Genomic DNA, 6,085 nt, shown 5'->3' with positions numbered 1-6,085 from the left:
CCATCAGGTCCTGCAGGATTTGAGAAATGGGACAGTTTTCCTTCACTTTGTTCCATCTCTGCTCCCTTAAGTTCAAACTGTCAATGTTCCTGCTGGGGTGGCTGGCTGGGTCCATGCTGTACACCCTACTAATCTCCTTATCAAATGGTTGATCAGCCCCACCCTTCTGAATGTGATTTTTCATTTTTTACAATATGGATAAGCAGAGTATTTCCTAAATCTCTTCTGGTTCCTTTTTTGCTTAATAATTCCTTCTTCAATTCATACCTCTCTTTCACATTTTACTATAAGCCATTGGGAGGAACCAAGCAGCTCCTTCAAAACTTTGCTTAGACATCTCTTCAGCTAAATACCCAATTTCATAGCTTGGAAGTTCTACTTTCCATAATGCACTGGAACACAAACACGATTCAGCCAAGTTCTTTGTCACTTTGTAACAAGAATGGCTTTTCTCCACGGTTCAATAGCATGTTCCTCTTCTTCATCTGAGACCTCATCAGGATGGCTTTTACCATGTTTCTACTTACGTTCTGTACACTACTTATGTATTCTGTAGGAAGCCGAACAAAGCCTTTCTCTACAGTTCTCTTTTCTTTTGGAGCTCTCACCATAGTCACCTTTAAAGGTGCCTTCACAGTAACATCAGCTTTCCTAGGGCACACCTCAAAATGTTTGCAGCCTCTACTCATTACCTACTTCCAAAGCCCCTTCTATATTTTTTAAGTTTTTGTTAAATCAGCATCCTGCTTCTCAGTACCAATTTCTGCTTAGTCAGTTCGGGCTGCTATGACAGAATACGACAGACTGGGTAGCTTCAACAATAAATATTTATTTCTCATAGTTCTAGAGACTGAAAGTCCAAGATCAGGGGTGCCAGCACAGTCAGGTTTGTAGTGAGGCCCTCTTCCTGGTCATGAGAATGAGAGAACTCTGGTTTTGTCATACCCTTTTAAGGGCCCATCATGGGGACTCCACGCTCAGGGCATCACTTAAACCTAATCTCTCAAAGGCCCCATCTCCAAATGCTGTCATATGGGGGATTAGGTCTTCAAGATATTGATACTGGGGTGATACAAACAACGTTTATTTCATAGCACCTAACATGCTCATTCCATGCTAAGGATTGTTATTGGCTGATGTCTTTATTTTCTAAAGTAATCTATAGAATAATATTTTCTTGAAAATTGGACTCTGCTACCAAGTCGAGCTAAGTGGCCTGATTTTGTGTGTCCTTAATACATGTGGACCTTCATCTTCACTTACCATGTTGTATCAGAATTACCTATCACATGTCAGTCACCCCTAATAGATTGTCTCTCAACTCTGTACTCCTGAGGCCTAGTACATAGTATCAAACAAAGAATCCTTGGAACCGAAGTAGATTGAGGAAAATTTGACTGTAATCGAACACATAAAAAGTTAAAACTTTTGTCAGACAGCTAAAAATTACAAGGGAGATAAAAATTGATTTTTAAAAAGTTGCAGTAAGTGACAGAGAGAAGGTCGATATACAGTGTAGTGTATTTTAGGGAAAACACTGTTCCCAATAAGTCAAGGGAAAAGGATCATGACTGGGAAAGTCACAAAAGATTAAATATAAAGAGCTTTTAAAATGTGAAAAATAGTCTGACTAATAATTAAGATATGCAAGTCACTTTATTAAATATAAAAATCTTGTGTTGCCTATAATCTCTGTGAAAGATACTCACACAGATTGGTACCAAAAATAGAATTGGTATATCCTTTGGGAAAGCAATTCTATGATCAAGAGTTTTATAATGTTTAGACTCTGACTGGATGATTCTACTTCTGGGTGGAAGTAGATATCTTTTCGATATCTATCCTAAAGGAAAAATTAAAGTTTTATTTTTCTAATTGGAATACATTAAAATGTTTTTTAATTCAAAAGGCACTAACGGATAGACGATGAGTGTAAAAAACCCTCGTGTGCGTTCTCAGAGGTATATTGTGCATCATTCATCCAACTCTGTGTGTGTGTGTGTGTGTGTGTGTGTGTGTGTGTGTGTGAGATCCTCTTCTCCACACTCCAATATTACACAATTGGTAACATTGCTATCTAAATCAGTCAATATTTTGTGTTTTTTGCTTACTAATACCTTGGAGATTGTTATATGAAGAGCTTCCTCTTTTTTAAAAAACAAAATTTTTTATCAGTTACATGTCAGTACATGAAGAGCTTCCTCTTTTTTTAAAATCAGCTGCATCCAATTTCATGATATGAACGTATAAAAATTTATGTTTTGTTATTGAGCTTTTGCTAATATAAATCCTTTATTGCCTAACCTAGTAAACTAGCATGTTAGTTTATCTACAGGATATCATTCTTTAAAGTGGAATTGTCCAATCAAAAGGTGCACACATTTATACTTTTGATAGATATTGCCCAATTGCCTTCTAGAGGGCTGTATTAATTCATGCTCCCACCAGCAATACATGAGAGATGAGAGTGCCTTTCTTTAAACCTGGACTGCAGTATGCGTTAGAATCTTGGAATCTTTGCCAATCTGATAAGTGAAAAATCTTAGCATAGTTTTAATTTGCATTTCTCTTATGTGAGGAGTATCTTTTTATAGATTTTAGAGCTCTCTCTACAGTTTTCACTAAATAAACTGTGTGTGTTCATATCCTCTGCGCATTTATCTATTGAGTTGTTGGTCTTTTTCTTACTGATCTGTAGATGCTCTCTCCATATTAAGGAAATTAGCCCTTTGTCATGAGTCACAGTTCGTCTCTCCCATTGTTGTCTTTTAACTGTGCTTATGGTGTGTTTTGTCATACAGAAAATTTGATTTTGTTATATGATTGAATTCACTAGTTCTTTTCTTTCATGGTTTTTGGAGTTTGTGTCAAAATTAGGAAGGCTTTTCTTCAGGAAATAATTTTGAATATGTTGAAAACTTTATACATAAAAGAGTTTATTGCATTTGTAAATTTTAAAAAGTGGTAAAAATATAGAAGTTCAATAATAGGAGAATGGTTTTGCTTTGATTGTGATATAGATACATAATGGATTACTATGCAACCTGTATAATATGTACAGGAAGTTTCTTATATATTTACAAATGAATGTTTTAGGAAGATGTTTGTGTTCAGTTTAAGACCAGAATCAAGACTGTATTTATTCCAGATCATCTCAATAATATAAATAATGGAGAGGAGAAAATGAAGGGCATATTAATAATCGTAATTGGTTGGTGAGATACTAATGATGATTTTAAATGTTCTCCAGTTTTTTGTAAACTTCTAAAATGAGTGCGTCTTTTTATAAGGAAAAATATACAACTATTGTAGTTCTGCATGCGTCATCTAATATGTGTTTTGTAGGATCCATTTGCTTTAGGTACTTGACATTCTCCACACCCTCAGCAGCCCAGAAGTCGAGCAAAGAAAACAGATGGTTGTTTGTCTAGAATAGAGCTAGTTTGTCCAGATTTTCTTCTTTTTTTTCTTCCATTGTCAGATATCAGGATTTCAGGGAATGTTCTCGTCTATGTATTTCACTGCAGAGAAAGTGCATCTCGAATTACAATGGTACCCTAAAATCAGCACGTAATTGTGAATTTTTATTTCTCACTTTTAGATTTTTCCTCCTAAAGTAGTCTGGTATTCTTTTTAAATTAAGCCATTCTCTTTTCTTTTTTTGCTCTCTATATTTTCATAACACACGATAGAGTCTTTTTTTCTTATTTGTTCTGTTGAGTTATAATATCCAAACAATAAAATGCAAACAATCCCAATGTATAGCTTGAGTTTTGACAAATATGTTTACCCTTAGAGCTGACACCATGATTAAGATAGAATATTTGCATTGGGAGACTACAGAGACCTGATTTTTTTAAAAGTATAACTTAAAAGATATAATGTGTTTTATACTAATATATTCTGGAATACTTAGAAGAGTAACAATTAATTTTAGATACCTTATTTAAAAGAGATAAAGATGTTTGAAAAGTTAATGGCTTATACAGTAACTGTATATAGTTCAATAATTAACCTCACAAAGGAACTCTGCTTTGGTTATAGCATAAAATTGTAATAAGTAAACGTGATAAAGAACCATATGAGCCATTAGTTGAATTCTTTCAGGTGCTGAGACTTTAAAGGGGCAGTCCTATGCATTACTGGAGTTCCTATTTTTTATTTTCTTGTCCTTTTTTTTTTTTTTTTAATGCTGTAAGGCATTTGTTTATTCTCATGTCAAAATGAATGACACTTTCAGGCCATCGGGGAGCATCTGAATAATCCTTTCTTTAGGACCTTATTATATGTGAGTCTGTACACAGTGAAACTAGAAAAATTGAGATGACTAGAATGAATATGTAATAGTAAGTTCAGCAAACATGATTCAGACTTCCCCAACAGAGCAAAGTGTTTCCCAGTAGAGAATCTTTTAGCTATCTAACCTCAAATTCTAACCTCATTTCAAAAGAGGAACACTTAAAGAAGCTTTCATCTGTTGGAGCAAGAGGTTATGTTTGTGTAAATCCAACCATTGCACAATCTCAGAATCCGAATGTGGTACTTTTATAGATTTTTTCCATTGTGTCTTGATGCTGGAGCTTGGTGGGAATGGAGATTGGTGCTGACATTTGGACCGTTTTCTGTTTATTCTCTTACATTTGAGTGGTTTGTGCAGCCTTCTGTCTATTCCACTCGTTAACTACTTGCCCCCATTCCTTCCTACTAGTCTCGTGTCCTATTTTCTCTTCCTGCCTAGCTTCTTTTCTGGAAAATGTGAAAGAAACCAAAAGAAGGCTCTCAGTCTTAATTTCACTTTTCACTTTGAATATTTAGATTTAATATCTTAAAAAAATGTCGTACTCCAGACCGTTTTATTAATATGCTTAATTTGCTTTTGAGAAACCTAAAGTGAATTGATCCAACCTGGAAATGTTTAATTGAAAAATTAGTTTTTCAATCTTTAGGTAGAAAATTTTCCATATGCTTACAATGGTTTGCAGGGAATCCAAGGGCGTAAATACTAATTGATTTTAAGTGTCACTGTGTGCATGTGGAAATGGTTTAGAGATTACAAACATGTATATAGTCTAACTCACAATAATAGCTAAATAAACCTGGTAAGCAAATCAGAGTCGGATATAATTGAATTTCATGGACGTTTGGATTTCTATAAAAATATGCCATCAGATATTTTTAGGCCATTTGTAGAGAAAATATGTACAGCAGTTCAGTGTCAGATCTCTAAATTCCATAGCCTGGATGACTATCTTAGCTAGTTAGCTGCCTTAAATTCCTTTTGGAGGTATAGTGGTGTATTCATCTGCTAGGGCTGCCCTAACAAAATACTGCAGACTGGGTGGCTTAAACAACAGAATTTATTCTTTCATGGTCTGGAGGCCAGAAGTCTAGATCAAGGTGCCATCAGGGTTGGTGTATGGTGAGACCTCTCTTCTTGGCTGCCTTCTCACTATGTTCCACTATGGCTTCTCTCTGTGAGTATGGAGAGAGAGAGAGAGAGAGAGAGAGAGACCGACCTCCAGTGTCTCTTCCTCTTTCTATAAGGACACCAGTTCTCTTGGATTAGGAACCTAGATTTATGACCTCGTTTAACCTTAATTACCCCCCTAAAGGCTCTATTTCCAAATATAGTCATATTTGGGGGTCAGGCTTTAATATATGAATTCGGAGGGGGGACACAGTTCAGTCAATGACAGGTGGAACAAATGATAAGTTAATAAATATGCAGTGACACTACTTACAGTAAGATTGTGTAAACTAATTATTCTCCACCTTCTTGAGTATCTGCACAAATTATTTGGAATACTCCTGCACAGGATTTGTCTCTTCTTATTTCTCTGTTTGTTTGTTTATATATTTATTAAATCATTTATTGAGTCCATACTGGTATAAATACTGATCATCATTTCACATTTTGGCTTGGTCATTGGTAACTCTTTCAGGTTAGCTCTTACGTCGCTTTGACAGGCCACCATTATTGTTTTGTTTTCACAGACTTCTTCCTTTCTGACATTAGAAGTGGTTCTAGGTTCGTCTTGTGTATTCTCTGCCCCAGCCCTAGAATCAGCAATTTCTCCAGGGATGC

Source organism: Rousettus aegyptiacus, unplaced genomic scaffold (genome assembly GCF_014176215.1).
Source record: "Rousettus aegyptiacus isolate mRouAeg1 unplaced genomic scaffold, mRouAeg1.p scaffold_m13_p_1, whole genome shotgun sequence".
Classification (NCBI taxonomy): Eukaryota; Metazoa; Chordata; class Mammalia; order Chiroptera; family Pteropodidae; genus Rousettus; species Rousettus aegyptiacus.
The sequence above is the reverse complement of the archived record's forward strand: the minus strand, read 5'-3'. Positions refer to the sequence as shown.